Source organism: Balaenoptera acutorostrata, chromosome 15 (genome assembly GCF_949987535.1).
Source record: "Balaenoptera acutorostrata chromosome 15, mBalAcu1.1, whole genome shotgun sequence".
Lineage (NCBI taxonomy): Eukaryota > Metazoa > Chordata > Mammalia > Artiodactyla > Balaenopteridae > Balaenoptera > Balaenoptera acutorostrata.
This window is the reverse complement of record NC_080078.1, coordinates 78755270-78774663: the sequence shown is the minus strand read 5'-3', so window position 1 is coordinate 78774663 and position 19394 is coordinate 78755270.

Genomic DNA, 19394 nt, shown 5'->3' with positions numbered 1-19394 from the left:
CATCCATCCATCACCCACCCATCCACCCACCAATCCATACATCCATCATCCATCGATCTACCTGCCCATCCATTCCACAAGCACATACTGAGCATTATGGGAGCCCAGGCCCTGGGTTAGGTACTGGGGAAACAGCTGTGAATAAAGTCCCTGTCCTCAAGGGGCTGATCTTCTAGGCAGGGAGATGGACAATAAACAATAATATAAGTATTTAATATAATGACAGAGGGTAAAAAATACTTGGCAGAAAAATAAATCAAAATAGGAAGAGTGAGTGCAGAACTACTGTCAATGCAGTGGTCAAGGAAGGCAAAAAAGAAGTGATAGACCAGATCTGGTAGGGGAACAGCAAGTGCAAAGGCCCTGAGGCAGGATTGAGATTGGCATATTGGAGCAACAGCCTAGAGGCCAGTCAAGCCATCACTAAAAGAGGGAAGGAAGGTGGAAGGGAAGAAGGGGGTAAAGCTGAAAGGGCCCTGGGAGCAGGGAGACCCAGCTCCAGCTCTGGCTCTGTATAGTCAGGGGATGGTTCCTTTTTCTCTCCAAACCTTGGAATTTCCATTTATATAATGAAAGCCTAGATGGGATTGTCCTTTCCCATCTGGGGCTTTGTCATTTAAAAAAAAGATGGCCTTGCTCTTGCCTTGAGAGCTAGAGGAGCAGAATCTAGACTGTAAGGGTGAAGAACGCAGGCCCTGGAGTCAGGGTATTTAATCTCTGAGCCTCAGTGTTCCCAGCCATAAAATGGGAATAATAATACCCCCCCCCCCCCCCGCCAGGGCTTTTACCAGGAGTTGCTGGGATGGTTCAGGGAAAGCATCTATATGGGGCACCTTCCCTCGCCCCTGTTATATTATAATTAGGTAAGACAGCGATGGTAGATTTTGCTGACCCTCCAGCTCAGAGGCAAAGAGTATAAAGCCCTCAGATGACTCTCTGCGGTGCTGCTGGCCTTGGCTGGCAGGGCGAGGCTGACACAAGCCTGGGGGCTGTGTCTCCAGTGCTCCGTTCTAATCACAGAGGGCTTGCTGGAGAGGAGTGTGGATAAAGCCCTTCAAGCAGCTCAGAGGCCTCCACCCTAGACAGGCAGCTCAGCACCAGCACAAAACTCATCTTGGGACAGGCAGCAGAGGCTCCCACCTGGCTCCACTGTGTCCAGTGCGGTGCCCTTAAGCTATCCTGTTCCCTCTCTAGGCCTCACTTTCCAAAAGCACTGCTCCGGTTCTCATCCCACTTCATCTGATCCATTCCTACCTCAGAACCTTTGCACTTGCTGGCTTGGCCACCTGGTATGCTCCTTCTAAAGCCAGCTCCTTCTCCTCCTTCAGGACTCAGCTCAAATGTCACCTCAGAGAGGCCTTCTCTGACCATCCATCCAACACAGCCCCACGTCCCCATTTGTTCTTTGTCTCTACACTGGTTCACTTTTCTTCAGAATACTCCTTAACACTCTCTGAAATTACCTGCTAAGTTCTTTGTTTGCTTCTTTACTGCCTGATTCCTCCACTATGATGTCAGCTCCACAAGGATAGAGGCTGCCCATCTTATCCACTGTATCTCCAGCAACGAGCACATAGCAGGTGCTGAGTCAATAATTGATGAATGAATAATGGGAACTTAATGATTCCTTTATTTTTTGAAAAAAGTTTTCCCACTTAAAAATTAACTTTAATTACATAATTAACATTATTATACTCTTTAAAATTTTCTTTACTGTTACAGCTTATGGTTAAAATTCCCTTTGACCTCCATCCTGGACACTCCCTGAGGTGGTCATGTAACAGGTTTGGCCATATCCTCCCAGACTTATTCTTGTGCACGTACACACGTAGAAATGCATAACACTGCTGTTGATATTGTGTGTGTGCATGCATGCGTGCATGTGTGTGTGTGTGTTTATGTAAATGGTGGATTAGATTGGGCTCCAAGTTGCAAACAACGTAAACAACTCTGAGTAATTGAAAGGTTAAATTTTACGTGTCAACTTAGCTAGGTTATTGTGCCCAGTTGTTTGGTCAAACATTAGTCTCAGTGTTGCTGTGAAGGTATTCTGTAGATGTGATTAACATCTACACTCAGTTGACCTTAAGTAAAGGAAAGTATCCTCGATAATGTGGGTGGGCCAGTCAGTTAAAGGCCTTGAGAGTGAAAACTGAGGTTTCCTGGAGAAGAAGGAATTCTGCCTCCAAATTGTAACATAGAAATCCTACCTGAGTTTGCGGCCTGCCAGCCTGCCCTACAAATTTCAGACGTGCCAGCCTCCACAATTGCATGAGCCAATTCCTAAAACTAGACGATAGATAGATAGATAATCTATTGATTTTGTTTCCCTGCAGAACCCTGCCTGATACAGTAATTTAAACAGAAACAGAGTCTATTAAAAGTACTTTAGGGACAAAAGGACAATCAATCCATTGACAAAAAGGGCAAAGAGTTGAGCAGGCATTTCACAAAGGGAGATGCCAAATGACCAGTAAACACACAAAGGGGCTTAACATCATTGATCATCAGGGAAATGCAAATTAAAACCACAGCGGGAGACCACTATACACCCACTAGGATGGTTAAAATGAAAAAAATGGAACATACCAAGAGTTGATGAGGAGGTGGAACATCTAGAAGAAACTCATATGTGGCTGGTAGGAACACAAAATGGTGCAGACACTTTGGAAAGCTGGTGATTTCTAATAAAATGAGACATGCACTAACCACATGACCCAGCAATAGGTCTATACTCAACAGCAGTGCAGACAGATGTTCAACAGAAGATGTGCACAAGAATGTTCACAGCAGCCTTATTCATAAATAGCCTCTACCTAGAAAATACCCACATGCCCATCAGTAGTAGAGTGAATGAATGAACTGAGCCACATCCAGACAATGGCATATTGCCCAGCAATAAGAATGAATGATCTGCAACCACATGCACAACACAGATGGATCTTGAAGACATTAACATTAAGAGATGGAGCCAAACACAAACACGTACCATTTGATTCCATTTAAGTAAAGGACTAGTAACAGACACACTACCCTTGGTTACCCTTGGGAAAGTCGTGACTGGCAGAGGGCACAAGGGGAGCTTCTGGGGGAGTGGAATGTTCTGTTTCTTGATGTGGGGCTGGTTACACAGGTGTGCTCACTTATGAAGATTCATCAAATTATCACTTATGACCTGTGCATTTTTCTGTAGTATTCTACACTTGAGTAAAAGGTTCAAATTAAAATGAGGGGTTGGGGAAGTCTGAGAGGGTTGGAGAACCAGATTTCAAAGTCAGCAGGGACAGTGCCCCAAATCATACCACAGGACTGGGTTGGGTAAGACATCTCTGCTGCCTCTGGACTATCCCTTATTCCAAGTTTAGGTAGGTGTGTCTGATTGGTGGAGCCCAGGTCATGTGACCACCCCCAGCTACAAGGGGGGCTGCGTAGCACGAGCATCTAGCAGGTTCAGCATTAATGGTGGAGGTGGGCAGGCTCTGCCTCAAAAGATGGGGGGTCCTTAGACCACTGCAAGGTGTTTAACCCTTCCTCAATTGATGGATATTTAGGTTGTTTCCAGTAACCATCTTGGCACATACTCCTTGTGCCCGATATTTCTCTAAGGGAGATGCCAAACAATGGAATTGCTGAGTTCTAGAAAATATGACTTTACAGTTTTACTGGATACTGTAAAACTGTCTTCCTGAGAGGCTGTTCCAATTCATACTTAGACCAGCAGAATATGAGTGTGGCCATTTCCTCACAGTCTCCTGTATACATTATATCATCAATCTTTTATTTTTGACAAACGGAGGAGTCGAAAATGTTATCTAATTTTTTTTTTTTCTTTAGTTTGTATTTGCCTGATTACCAGCAAGGTTGGACATCTTGCCGTATGTGGTTCTCTTTCCGCAAATTGCCTGTTCCCATCTACTACCCTGTTATTCTAGTGGGCTGGGGTTTTTTTTCTTATTGCTCTGCAAGGATTCTTTAGATATTATGGAAATAAATCATTTGTCTACATTTATGTTGCAAATATTTTTACCCAGGTTGTCATCTGTCTTTTAATTCAGAAGTGAACACATGCTGTTTCCCCAGGCTCACAACTTTTCTGAGTCTGGGAAATCAACACTGAGGCGAAGGGGGTGGGGATAAAGAGGAAAGGGGATCTTCCTGACCTTACCCCATTTTGTTCCCACTAGCCCTGAGGACATTTTGTAATATCTCTACCAGTCCTCCTTTCATTTCCTTGTTCTTGTCACCAATAGGAAATAGTATTAGAGCCGCAGCCATAGAACTACTTAACTTTTACTTTACAACTTTTTTTTCAAGCCAGAAGTTTACAGAACTTGGTATAGAGAAGAGTAATTCCCAGGGCTCTTAGCACTCTCAGGGTTGCTGGTGGGAAGTCATGAGTGTCACTGAGCACCTCTCATGAGTGTCATTCATTTATTGACTATGTGAATAAAGGAATTAGATTAATGCAAGGAATTTGCAAATTCCTTCAGAAGCTGCCACTAGCGGGCAAAGGGGTAAACGATGTATAGGGCATGTGTGAGCAAAAGGTCTGGAGGTGAAACTGAGCAATGGTTGAAAGTATCCTTGAAAATCCTTTGTTGTTCATGAAAAGGCAAGAGAACATGGTTTGGTGAATACAGATATATTTAAAATGCACAGTCAGCACTATAGCCCTTGGGCCAAATCTGGCCCTCCACCTGTTTTTGTAAATAAAGTTTTATTGGCACACAGCCACACCCATTAGTTTCATATTGTCTGCGGCTGCTTTCCAGCTACCACAGCAGAGCTGAATAGTTGCAACAGAGACCACATGGCCCACAAAGCCTAAAACATTTATTATCTGATATCTTTATAGGAAAAGTTTACTGACCCCTGAGATAAGTAATTAAAAAGACATTACAAGTTATAATTTCAAAGTATTTTTAGATATAGAAAACAGAAAAATGAAAAAATGATTTTAAAAAGTGTTTGGCCAATTGTGTATGGCTGGATCTTTCTAAGTTAAATGCATAGAAGGTACAATCCACTGCATAACATGGTTCAGAGTAGGACTTTGGGTCCAGATTTTTTTTTTTTTTTAATTCTGCTGCTTTCTACCTGAGTAATCTTTGCATATTACTTTAGCCCTCTCAACCTCAATTTCCTCATCTGTAAAATGGGAGTGATGATAGTACTGACCTCATGGGGTGGTGTATTTAGTGAGATTCTTAGAACAGTGCCTTAGAATATAGTGAGTGCTATATAATTATTTGCTATTATTATCATCACTGTTATATGCAGACAGATTGATGTCCTGACGGTGCTACTTCCCAGATCTATGGCCTTGAGCACATGGCTTCCCCTCCCCAAACCTCAGTCTCCACATCCATAAATGGGATCATAATTGTTTCCATCACATGAAGTTGCTGTAAGGGCTGTGCTTAGCACAGCATCTGGCATACAGTAGGCATTCCACACATGGTAGATGTTATTGCCACTGTTCCCATTATTCTGACTTCCTTTCTGACCCCAAAGCCTCCACACTGTCTGGACCTCAGCCCTCCTCCTGCTGTGCAAGGCAGGTCATGACCCTGGACCCCCCGTGTACCAGCACTGACTGTTTCCACCCAGCGGTTGTTTATTTAACTGTCCTCTTAAGTAACTCTCCAGCCATCAAAGGGCTGTTTACAAACCCCACAATTAGCTTTCCTGGAACAGCAAATAAACAGAAACCTAATTAGGTATGCTTCTCCTGGCTCAAGGCACAGTGATCTGAAGGCTTGGACACAGCCGCCATCAGTTAAATAAACATCTGTGGGATGTATGGATGAACGGATGTATAGATGGGTGGATGGATGAATGGATGAATGTATAGAAGAATGTATGGGTGACGGATAGATAGATAATGTTTAAGATGACGTATAGATAGATGAATAGACGGACAGATAGACAGAAGGTGAAAGGGATAGAAAAAATGGATAGAAGGATAGGTGGATGGAAGTGTGGATGGATGGATGGAGGGTGAATGGAAGGGACAGACAGAAGAATGGAAGGATAGATGGATAGATGTTTGGATGGTAGATGAGTGGGTAGATGACTAGGTGGATGGATAGATAGAAGGAAGCGTGGGTGGATGGATAACTGAATGGAAGGATGGATGGGTGGATGGATAGATGAATGAATGGGTGGGTGGAGGTTAGTGGAATGCTGGAGGGAGAGGGTAATGTGAACTCAAGTTCCAGGCTCTTTCTGACATCTGGACCCTGCCCTTCACTGAGATGCTAGGTCACCACTCAGTAGAAGGGACTCTGGCCTTGTGGTGTCAGAACAACCCTGGGTTTAAATCCGGCTTCTGCCATATCCTAGCTCTGTGACCTTGAGCAAATCCCGTTACTCTCTGGGCCTTATTCTCCTCCTCTATAAAATGGATGCTGGTAACTGTCCCCAGTTCACAGGGTTGCTGGGAGGTTAACGGGTTAAGCGTCCAGGCCATGGTCCCTGTTCTGTACATGTAAATTCCCTTTCCGCCACTGTTGGTGGATTGCCCAGACCCTGTGTTCTGAGGATTCACCTTGATGGAGGGACCAGAGACCAGCCTGTACCCTGAAGAGAGGGGCTGGTTCCCACTGTGGGTGAGGGGTGCTGAGACAGAACCCAGAACTTGGATCTCCTCCCTGCCCAGCTCCCTCAGCGGTCTCCACTTGGTTCTCCAGGTCTGGGAGATGAGAAAGGTGGCGTGACATCCAGACTGCCTAGATTCAAATCCCTCTTCTCCCATTTACCAGCTGGTAACCACTCTGTGCCTTGGGAAAATGAAAGTCCCTACCTCATAAGATTATTGTGAGGGTTGAATGAATGAATACAATGAAGTGCTTAGGACAGTGCCTGACACATGGTAAGCATGGCTAGTTACTATTATTACTGTATAATAGTTATTATTATTACTATTATTATTATTATCACCTCTCCCCTTTGCCCCTTTGCCCTTCTGGCCAGAGGAATCTCTGACGTTTCCCCCCAGAAGATGGCCCTCAGGCTGGGCTTGAAGGAACAGAAGGCTCTAGACAGAAGGGCACTGCCAGCCAAGGCACAGCTTGGGCAAAGGCGCAGAGGGGAAAGCTCCCCGGGAGCAAAGCTGGAGCGCCTTTGGCAGGAGGGAGGCGTGACTCCCAGTGGCGGAGGCTGGTGGGGGGGGGCGGCGAGGTGAGTCAGTGCTTGGCCCAGCCAGGCCCTAGCAGCGCTGTTTCCCATCAAGGGGCTGGGCGGGGCCGCGGCTCCCTCTGGCCAGGCGTGAGGGTCTGAGTCAGCCCGAGTCAGGTAAGCGGAGAAGGACGTGGGACTTTCCCACCTGCACCCTGGAAGCCTGTGCAAGCCGGGCAGGGTGCCCCCCCGCCAGAGGGCGGGCGGGCAAAGGCCTCTGCACCAGGAACAGTTGGGTGCCGCCTGCTTCCAAGGCTAACCCCAGGCCCCAAGTCCAGAGAGAGGCCTGGGAGCCTCTCCTCTCCCGAGATGTGGGGCGGGGCCCAGGATCCCAGCCAAGGGCCTTTCCTAGGGGAGAAAAAGAGTTTTGGAGTCCAGTGAGGTCCGGGAAGTCAGGGAAAACCTCCCTGAACAGGGAATATTTGAACCAAGGTCTGAAGGAGGGGAGGAAGTGAGCAGTGGGTGATATCTGGGGAAGAGTGTCCTCGGTAAAGGGAATAGCGGGTGCAAAGGTCCAAAGGTGGAGGCCTGGAGTTTTAGAGCAACAGGGAGGAGACTGTCATGGCTGGAGGGGGACAGTAGAGGGAGATGAGGACAGAGAAGTGATGGCGGAAGTGAGGGGGGGAGGTAGATCATGCAGGGCCTTGTGGGCCACGGGGAGGACTTCAGTTTTTACTCTGAGTGAGGTGGGAGCCCTGAGAAAGTTCTGAGCTGGGGAGGGACAGGATCTGACTTAGGTTCTAATGAGGTCCTCTGGCTGGGTGTAGAGAATGGATTGCGGGTGGGGAGTAGAGGACAGAAGCCAGGTGACCTGCAATGGTCCAGGTGAGTGATGAAGGGGGCTGGACAGGGTGGGGACACTGAAGGTGGAGAGAAGAAGCGGCATTCTAGGAATTCCTCTGGGTGTCAGTCAACACACCCTTCTTGGGGACTTACTACGTGAGCCCTGTGTGGGAACTGTGGATACAGAGATAACAAAGACTGAGCCCTTGCTTACAGTCCAGGAAACAAGAGGCAAATAAATCAATATGATGTGATCGGTGCTCAAAGCCAGGTGCAAATCAAGGCTACCCACTCTGCATCTGGCCCTGTCTGCTGGCTTTCTATGTAGTAACTCAACCTTGTGACATTAGAATGATCATGAACCCCCATTTTTACAGATGAGGAAACAGAGGCCCTCTTGGGGAGGTTAAATAACATGTCCAAAGTTAAGAGACTCCTCCCCACGAATAAGATTCGCACCAAGGTCTGAAAAGCTGCAGGACTGGGCCCACCCGACCGCTCTGGGTCCCCGATGGGCCTGTGTAATCAGGGAGGGCTTCCTACAGAGCTGATACTAGGCCTAGGTTCCCAGCGATGGGCAGGATTCCGTCAGTGAGCAGAGGGGGCATTCCAGACCTGGGCAAGGCATGAGCCAAGGCCTGGAGGTGAGACCGGTTCTTTTAGCCAGTGTCTCCTGAACCTCGCTTAAAAGTCATCTTTAAAGCCATTCATACTTTTTATTAAGTTAATTAATTTTTTTGTTTGCTTGGTTGGTTTTTTAAAAATCATTTACTGAGGTGAAATTCACGTAACATCAAATTAACCATTTTAAAGTGAATAATTCAGTGACATTTGGTATTCACAATGGTATTCGCAGTGTTGTGCAAACCACCACCTCTAACTAGTTGCAAAACATTTCATTACCCCAAAAGGAGACCCCCGTACCCATTAAGCAGTTGCTCCCCACTCCCTATTCCTCCACCCAAGTCCCCGGCAACCACCAATCTGCTTTCTGTCTCTATGGAGTTATCTATTCCAGATATTTCATAGGGAATCGTACAGAAGGTGACCTTCATGTCTGAATTCTTTCACTTAGCATAATGTTTTGGAGGTTCATTCTCATTGTAGCATGTGTCAGTAAAATAATTTTTTTTTTTTTTTTAAAGTATTTTTTTTTTTTTTTTTTTTAAGAAATTCACGTTCTTTTTTTTATTTATTTATTTATGACTGTGTTCTTCGTTTCTGTGCGAGGGCTTTCTCTAGTTGCGGCAAGTGGGGACCACTCTTCATCGCTGTGCGCGGGCCTCTCACTATCGCGGCCTCTCTTGCTGCGGAGCACAGGCTCCAGACGCGCAGGCTCAGTAATTGTGGCTCACGGGCCCAGTTGCTCCGTGGCATGTGGGATCTTCCCAGACCAGGGCTCGAACCCGTGTCCCCTGCATTGGCAGGCAGATTCTCAACCACTGCGCCACCAGGGAAGCCCAGTAAAATAATTTTTAAAGGAAAATGTATACTGTTACCAGAAAGAGAAAACAAGTAATCGTTTCTACAGATGGAAAGTAACCTTAAAAGCAATGATCACAAAAAAATATTATTAAAGTCTAGCTGGATTCTGTGGCCAGCTGAGAGCTCTGGGCTGAGGTCTGCTCAGCTTCATAACACATAATGAGGGATGAGCAAGCTTTGGACAGATGTTAAAGGCCTGCCAACACCCACGTGTGGCTTTCTCCGTGGGTTAATCAGAAGAATCAAAGAGAACTGCAAAGGCAGCAATGTCCTGGAGGCTTTTGAGATTCCCAGGGTAGACATGGGGAGCATGTGGTCCATGAGGGTGAATCTTCCCAGTGCCTTGGCAGGTGGACCAGAGGGAAAGGCCAAAGATGGGAGCCTGCTGGGAAGCCACTGCCCCAGCCCAGGCCCAATCCAGAGAATTCCACGCTCACTGATGTCTCCCCTTTTCCCAAACCCTTTCACATCCATTAGGCAGGACAGGTGACACCTGGGCTAATTTCTGGACTCTATTCTATTCCCTTAATTAATGTATCTGCCCACTTCTATGCCAATACCATACAGCTTTATTTTTTATACCTCTGCCATAGATTCTAATGTCTGGACAAACAAATCTTCCCTGTTAGTTCTTCTTTTGCAGAATTGTCTTGGCTGTTTTCGCACATTTACTCTTTCACCTGACTTTAGAACTTATCCCCCCACCTTTTTTTCAAGTCTTTATTGAATTTGTTACAATATTGCTTCTGTTTTATGTTTTGGGTTTTTTTTTTTTGTTTTTTTTGTTTTTTTTGGCCACGAGGCATGTGGGATCTTAGCTCCCCGACCAGGGATCAAACCTGTACCCCCTGCATTAGAAGGCGAAGTCTTAACCACTGGACTGCCAGGAAAGTCCCTAGAACCTACCCTTTTAACAGACAGGCCTAGAGATGTTAAGTGACAGACCCCAAGTCAAAAGGGCTTCAACCGTCATGGCCCATTTCCAAGATTCCCAGGAATCCAGGGCAGTGTTGGGGTCGGTATGATGGGAGGAGGGGGTGGTCTCTGCATCCCCATCCTGGTGGGTCACCAAGGAGACACGTCTGCTTGTTAAAGGCTTTGAATGCCCTTAAAAGTAGCAGAGTTTGCCACATTCACGTATCCCCTGTACACGATTTACTCTTTTTCTTTAAGACAACTCACTTTTTTTTTTAAATTTTTGTTTTATATTGGAGCATAGTTGATCAACAATTTTGCGTTAGTTTCAGGTGTACAGCAAAGTGATTCAGTTATACATATACATGTATCTATTCTTTTTCAAATTCTTTTCCCATTTAAGTTATTACAGAATATTGAGCAGTGTTCCCTGTGCTATACAGTAGGTCCTTGTTGGTTATCTATGTTAAATATAGCAGTGTAAAGTCAACTCACTTTTTAAATTTTTATTTAAACTTCATTTTAAAGGAAACATTTTATCTCTGCTTTAAATGAGAAACCAGTATCAAGTATGAGGCATTTGCTCTCGGTGCCTCGCCCATCTCCCTTCCTGCTTACTTTCCATGAACACAGACCAAATTCCAGCTGCCAGCACCTGCCCCTTTACCTGCGGGCGCTGCCCTCCTGCAGGAGGCTGAAGTGCTAGGAATTAACACTCCAGGGAGCTGCCTCCTACTAAGGACCGGCAGGAGCAGATGTCTCGGTTCCTCAGCTCCCTGGCCACGCCCCCCCCCACCCTACCCCCATTGGATAGCCCCGAGGTTATCTGCACCTTCTATACCGTTTCTCAGAACTCCACAGCACACTGAGCTGCAGGTGCCCACAGTGGTTACTTGCTTGATAATACTCTCTGCATTGGAGGCCCTCCCTTCCTAGTCCCACTTCCCCACACCCCTACCAGTATTTTCTGGGATCACATCCCAAATAAACCACTTGCCTTTGAATTATTTTCTTAGGGATCTGCTTCTAGGGGAACCCAACCTAAGGCACTTACTGTAAATTGAATATATTCAGCAAATTATACAAAGAAGTGAAACAAAGTCAGATATAACTGTTGCTGATGGCTTGGCATTGGGGTCTGCTCTGTGTTTCTTAAAACAAATGAACAGGTAGTAGGAAGATGATAAGGACACACAGGCCTCAAGGGGAGCCTTGCCTTTGCCATGGCAGAACCAGGAGGACAGAAAGGGAGCTGAAATGACTCTCATGGTGAGCTGATGGGATTCCATGCAGGGTCCCTGGAGCCCACATAGTATCTCCAGCCCCTTCCACGGCCCATAGTGGGTGAGGTCCTGGGGAATGACTTCCAAGGATGGTGGAACAGCCCCCCAGGCTGGGCAGCTGGCAGGACACAAGCCTGGGGGACCTGGTAGGCAGCAATGAGCACTGGGCCAGCCACAGGGGCCAGATGTGGGCCAGGAAGAAGACATGTGGTCCCACCTTGAAGGAGCCCAGAGAGCCATTAGCCTGATATATGGACTGAGGGGCTTAACTTTGCTTTGAATGCATCTTGAGAAAGGAGACATCATTCATTCATTCAGCAAATGTTTATTGAGCATCTACTATGCACTGGGCACTGTGCCAGGCACAGGGAAGACAGAGAAGGACAGATCAAAATCCCTCACAGTACTGACGCTCCAGCGGGGGACACAGACAAGAAACAAGTGAACACACAAACTCTGAAATGAGGGTCCTTGGTGCTACAAAGAAAATAAACAGAATTGTAGGATAAAAAGTATAAACCGGGAGGCTTTTGATAGTATGGCCTGGGAGGGCCTCTGGGGAGGGAGTAGTTTAAGCTCAGAACTGAATGTGGAGAAGGAGCCAATCACACAAAGAGCTAGAAAAAGAGGGTCCCAGATAGAGGGAACAGCAAGTGCAAAGGCCCGGCGGGTGGGAATGAGCTCGGTTTGTTGGAGGAACAGAAGCAGGCTGCTGTGCTGGAGTGAAGGAGCAGGAGGGAGGGGGGCGGGGCCAGGGTGAAGTGGCCAATGGGGCCAAGTCAGAGCAAAGAGGTGCCTGGGGCTTCCCTGGTGGCGCAGTGGTTGAGAATCTGCCTGCTAATGCAGGGGACACGGGTTCGAGCCCTGGTCTGGGAAGATCCCACATGCCGCGGAGCAGCTGGGCCCGTGAGCCACAACTACTGAGCCTGCGCGTCTGGAGCCTGTGCCCCGCAACGGGAGGGGCCGCGATAGTGAAAGGCCCGCGCACCGCGATGAAGAGCGGTCCCCGCACCGCGATGAAGAGTGGCCCCCACTTGCCACAACTAGAGAAAGCCCTCGCACGAACCGAAGACCCAGCACAGCCAAAAATAAAAAAAAATTAAAAAAAAAAAAGTAGCTATAAAAAAAAAAAAAAATTAAAAAAAAAAAAAACAAAGAGGTGCCTGGCAAGCATTTGTGGGATCAATGAGTACCAGGGAAGACATCCATGGGCACTGGATGGGGAGCAAAAAGGGGAGCTGAAGGCATTGGATTTGAGAGGCTTTTTCTCTTGGTGTCTTTGTTAGTGGAAGGGGAGGCCAAGGAGAATGGCCTTGGTTTGCATAGTGCCAGCCCAGACTGCAGCAGGGAGGGGCTTCAGGCAACTGCACCTGGGTGGAGCTGGCTGATTTCAACCAATCAAATCAGCAATCCCATCTTTGGCATCTCCTAATAGCGTCTACTTCATGAGATGCTATTTATTGAGAACCTAAGCACCAGGCTTGATGCAACCTGTTCAGAGGCTGCCAGACACATCCCCTACCCAGGAAGATGCTCACAGAAACAGAAAATTGTAATATGGTGTGGTGAGTGCTCCAGGGAACGCTGGACAAAGAAAGGGTCATTCAAGCTGGCTTTTGAAGGATAAAGAGGAGCTCACTGGAGAGAAACCATCACCAAAAGGGCAGAAACTCTTCCTCTGTTCATCTCTGTGTCCCAGCACCTAACACAGAGCTTGGCACATAGTAGGTGCTCAATCCATATTTGTTGATGGAATGAATTGGAGCTGTCCACACTTTGGTTATTCAAGTACCTGACTTCATGATTTTTGTGCAGTCTGCTTTCCACTATTTCTACTATTGCTTAATATTTTTCTTCAAGCTGACTTACCTTTTTATCTAAATAAATTTATTTTAAAAGGAAACATTTGATATGATCACTAGATTTGAAAAACAACAAAGAATACTTGCCACAAATCAAAGAAAACCAGAAGAACCATCACAATGAAAATAAAACAATGTTATTAAAGTCTGCCTGTTAAGAGAACAAAAAGACACGCCACAGGCTGGGAGGAAGTATTTGCAAATCACATATCTACAAAGGACTGACTCGTATCCAGAATATATAAACAACTCTCCAAACCCATTAATAAGAAAACAATCTGATTTTTTAAATGGACAAAAAGTTTGAACAGACACTACACCAAAGAAACTACAGAGATGGCAAATAAGCACATTAAAAAGATGCTCAACATCATTAGTCATTAGGGAAAGGCAAATTAACACCACAGTGACATACTAGTGTGTACACCTATTAGAATGACTAAAATTTTTTTAAAAACTGACAATACCAAGTGCTGACAAGGATGGGAAGCAACTGAAACTTTGATGCATTGCTGGTGGGAATGTAAAATGTGCAGACACTTTGGAAAACAGTTCAGCAGTTTCTGATTAAGTCAAACATATGGTTACCGTATGACCCAGCAATTCTACTCCTAGAAATTTCCCCAAGATAAATAAAAATTTATGCTCACATAAAAACCTGTTTACAAATGTTTATAATGGCTTTACTTATAATCACTAAATCTGGAAGCAGCCCACATATCCCTCAGCTGGTAAGTAGGTAAACAACCAGTGGTACATCCATACAATGGAATACTAGTCAGCAATAACAAGGAACAATGTACTGATAACACACAATCAAATGAATGCATCTCAAACGCATGATGCTGAGTGTAAAATAGCCGGACTCAAAAGGCAATGCACTGCAGGATTCCACTTATATGACATTCTGGAAAAGGCAAATTTATAGAAAAAGATCAAAGTTCAAAAACAAGGGATATTGATCTACGGTGATAGAAGTCAGGATAGTAATGCCCATAGGAAGGGAAGTAACAGAGGAGAGAAAAGAGCTCTGGGGGTAGTGATGTCCTGTCTGATCATTTCGGTGCTAATTACACGGCTGTGAAAATTCAAGCTGAGCACTTCTTTGTGTATGCCATAGCTCAATACAAAGTTTTTTAAAAGTCTAGCTAGATAAAACTGTGTGCCAAAGGTATGGAACCTGAGACCTGCTCTCTCTTTTTCACAAAGGGAGATTAGCAAGTATTTGGTGTTAGAAACAGGTTAGCATCAAACAGACTCTCCATGATGTAAAGGAAGGACTGTAAAAAGATCTGCAAAGGGAGTAACTCTCATGATGTGACCGAATGTGAACTGATGCCCTATGCACCCTATAAAATGAAGCTGGGTGGCCCCAATGGTGCCCAATACCAATTAGAGAGCTTTCGAGTATCTGAGACAGCATGCTGGCAGGGCACAGCGGGCATAAGGAGGGAGGTGTGATGGCTCAACTCTGAAAGCAGAAGAGCCCATATTTAGCTGGAGCAGTTAAGGAGTAGCTGGATTCGATTTTGCCTTTTTCATCTCTGTGTTCCTTGGCACCCGACACAAGCCTGGCACATGGTTAGTCTTCACTAGCTAGTCCCCCCTCCAAGCTTTCACATTTGTTGTTCCCTTTGCTAGAGATACTCCCTTCTCCCACCTTGACCACCTGACAAACTCCTAAACTCACCTCAGGGATGACTCTCCTTCTTTTCCCTGTTACCCGAATATCCCTTGGCATTGCTGTTTCGGGGTCACTATGCATGCTGTGTCCTCTGCCTGGAATCTCTTCCCTTCTCCCTTCCCCTGGGTCAGTCAGCACCTTTTGTGTGCAAGTGATGGAAAACCAGCCCAAACCGCTTTCAGCCAAAAATGGAAAATGTGGTGGCTCATGAAACTAAAACACCCAAGAGTGTCTAATTTCAGGTATGGCTGGATCCACAGGTTCAAACACTGTCCAGCTCTATGTTGATCTCTCTCAGGCAGGTTTTTCTCTTATGATGTCCCCTGATGCTCCAGGCTTTCACTTGCTCACTCTCAATCCAATGGAAAAACTGTAACTCTTTTCACAAATAATTCCCAGCCACCAAAGTCCCAGGATCGAGTTTCATTGGGCAGGCTTAGTTACACATGCATCCCTAGACCAATCACTGGAGCCAGACTTGGTCATATGTCCACCCCTGGAGGCAGTGTCCTAGACACCCCACCCAAACCTCATGGACGGAGATGGGGGAAGAGGAGGTTCTCCAGTAGGAAACTGGGGTGCTATTACCCCAATACAGGAGAAAACAGGAGATGGATACTGATCCCACCTTCTCTTGGCAAACTCTAGCTCATCCCAGCATGCTGTGTGACCTCAGGCCAACCCCTTCCCCTCTCTGGGCCTCATGTTCCTCCTCTGAAAAATGGGCAGGAGACTGTTTGAATTCCAACATTCCAGAATTCTAGGACAGCTTCCAGGCCTGGCAGCTGCTCCCTAAATCCCAGGAATGTTCCGGTACTTCTGGGGACGGAAGTGGAGTGTCAGCCAGAGCCCTCCCTGGCCCCCCGGCCTGGGAACATGCTTAGAAGATGACAATTGGGCTCCCTTCAGCCGAAATTCCACTCCCGTGGGGGCCTTGCCAAGGAAAACAAGCCCAAGAACTGGGCATTGAAGGTGAGCATATTTGACAAGTTTTAAGATGACAAATTATTTACACAGGTGTGGGAACCATCCCCTTGCACCCTGCTTTCTTTTCTTTCTCTTCCTCCCCTTTCCAAATTCTTTCCCCCAAGGGCGCTGACAGACATGCCAAGGGCGGGGGTGGCTGGTCGTGGGGATCTGCCTGGAGTGAGTCCATAAACCTGAGGCAATAGGGCAGGGGATGGAGCAGCAGGAAAGAGGGTGTCTGCACCAGGTGGGGGCTCGTCTCCCCTCACCTCCCTTCTTGCTCTCAACTCCCATTACCTGGGGAGATATGAGGCTGAGGTCCTGGCAATTTCAAAGCTACCTGAGTCCTTCAAGAGAATAGTGCTCAGTCCATCCTTAGTTGACAAGGGGGCGCGAGGGAAAGCAAGGGACATACAGCCAGTTAGTAGCTGACCCTGGAGCTAGCAAGCAAAGAGGTGGAGAAAACAAAAATCATTTCTTAAGCACGTACTGTGTACCTGACACTGAGCTGAGCTCTGGGAATACACTGTGAATGAAACAGATAAAAATCCCTGCCCTGGTGGAGCTGACAAGGAAACAAACAAGGTAAATGATGAGTTACCTTCATAAATACCTTAAGAAAATAAAACAGAGTGAGGGGTTGGGGCAGGGCAGGGCGGTGGGGAGACTCTAGGTTTAGGAGGTAACATTTGAGCTAAGAAAGCTGAGAAGGAGCCTGCTAGGGAGAGATCTGAAGGAAGGGCATTCCAGGCAGATGGCACTGCACATGCAAAGGCCCTGAGGTAGGAAGTGGCTTGGGTGTTCAAAGAACACTGAGGAGGCCAGTGTGGCCAGAGCCAGGGGAGGGAATGGAGCTTGATCAGAGGTGTGATCTGTGCTTTCTGCTCAGTACAAACCCAGGAGGTGGGTATGACCATCCCCACTTTACTGAGGAGGAAACTGAGGCCCAGAGAAGGGCAGTGACTTGCCCAGGGTCACAAAGCAGAGTCAGATCCCAGCCTCTTCCATCTGGTCCCAAGCCCATGCTCCTTGCTTCTGAGAGGTGAGAGGGTAGGAACAAGGAGTGCCCAAGACCTGCCAGGTCTATCGCCTGCAGCTCGGCCCCCAGGGGAAGGGGCGTCTGGAGGCAAGCCCTCTGCTTCCTATGGGAAGAAAGTGGAGACTGATTTAGTTGCTGAGTCATGGGGGTACAACAGGCTGCCAGGCTGCAATGGGCCCTGCCTCAGTTTACTCACCTGTTAAAAAAATGGGTTTAATTACACATCTGGGACTTCCCTGGTGGCGCAGTGGTTAAGAATCTGACTGCCAATGCAGGGGACATGGGTTCGAGCCCGGGTCCAGAAAGATCCCACATGCCGTGGAGCAACTAAGCCCGTGCGCCACAACTACTGAGCCTGTGCTCTAGAGCTCGCGAGCCACAACTACTGAGCCCATGCGCCACAACTACTGAAGCCCGCGCGCCTAGAACCCATGCTATGCAACAAGAGAAGCCACCGCAATGAGAAGCCTGAGCACCGCAGTGAAGAGTAGCCCCCGCTCGCCGCAACTAGAGAAAGCCCGTGCTCAGCAACGAAGACCCAACGCAGCCAAATAAATAAATAAATAAATACATTTAAAAAAAAAAAGATTGATCCTTAAAAAAATAATAATACATCTGCCTCCAGTACCGACTTCAGAGGGCTGCTGTGAGGGTTAATTTCTCCCTGGCAACTCTGGGAGCCTTGATGAACGGTGGCGGGAAGTGGGAAGTGGGCGCTATTAACCCAAGCAGGTAATTACTCCCAGCCTGAGGGAGGAGGAAGAGGGGTTGCACCTGGTCTGATTCAACCTCAGGCCAGTTTCCTTTCCAGATGTGCAGGAGCCTAACATGCCATGAGCATCTGGCATTGATGGTCATCCTGGCCCCAAGTTCCCCAGCACCAGGCGAAGCTAGGGCTGTGAGCAACCACGACCCACACAAGCCAGGGCGGAAATCACAACTCTGCCCCTTCCCTGGCAGGGAGACCAGGGCAACGCTCCTCCCCTGTCAGGGCCTCGGTTTCTTCATCTGCACAATGGGGATAAGAACCTGGCCTATCCCACGGGGGCTGTGGTTGTTCCTCACAGGTACACAGACACTGTAATTTGACCATTTCATCTCCCCAGCTGCATGTCAGGCCCCAGCCTCCCATGCCATCAGCTATCCTGACCTCCATGACCTGATGGGAAATGGTAAAGGATTTTTCTAGAAGTAAATAAATGATTTTTAAAACACTCTTCGGAATATTGCTTAGGCCTCATGTTGCCCGCACCTCTTGGGCCCCAGAACCAAGCTCCAACTACCCTCTGCCCCTGGAAGCCCGTCCCTCCCCCCCAGGATGGGGGAGGGGAAGCAGGGACAGATACTGAAGCCAAGCCCCCTCTTCCTCCTTTTATTTATTTATTTTTTTATTATTTTCTTAAATTGAGGTAATACTGACATAAGTTTCATATGTACAACATTATATTTCTACATCTGTATACCCTACAGTGTGCTCACCACTAAGAATTTATTTTCCATCTGTCACCCTATAGTTTATCCTCTTTATCCATTTCGCACCCCCTTCACCTCCCCTTCCGCTCTGGGAAACACTACTCTGTTCTCTGTATCTATCGATTCGTGTTGGTTTGGTTTGTTCATTTATTTTGTTTTTGCTTGTTTATAAGTTTTCTATATTCCACATATGAGTGAAATCATATGGTATTTGTCTTTCTCTGCCTGATTTATTGCACTGAGCATAATACCCTCAAGGTCCATCCATGTTGTCGCAAATGGCAAGATTTCATCTTTTTTTCTGGCTGAGTAGGATTCCACTGTATACGTCCCTCCACGAGGCAGCATCATGCCCATCTCACGGGAGGGCACACTGAGGCTCTGAGATGTAAATGCCAAAGCCCTGAGCTAGGAAGAGGCCGACCTGACCCAGGCCCTCCGCTTTCCCATGAGGCAATCGGCGTCCCAGCTGAAGCCTCAGTATGGGCACTTGACCCTACATGGTGACCCCGGAGATGAGGTTCTTCATGTGAGGGAGCTGCTCCTGGGCCTGGGGCCCCCAGGGAGGAAGAAGCCAGGCCCTTGTCAAGTGCCTGCCCCTGCAGGTATGGGTCGGGCCCCAGGCAGCACCACTTTCAGGAAGAGCCAGGGTTCAGAGAGCTGGTCCAGCGGGCCTGTGCCCACCCCACCAAGCTCACCTTGTGCCCCTCTCCCCCTCACTCCCT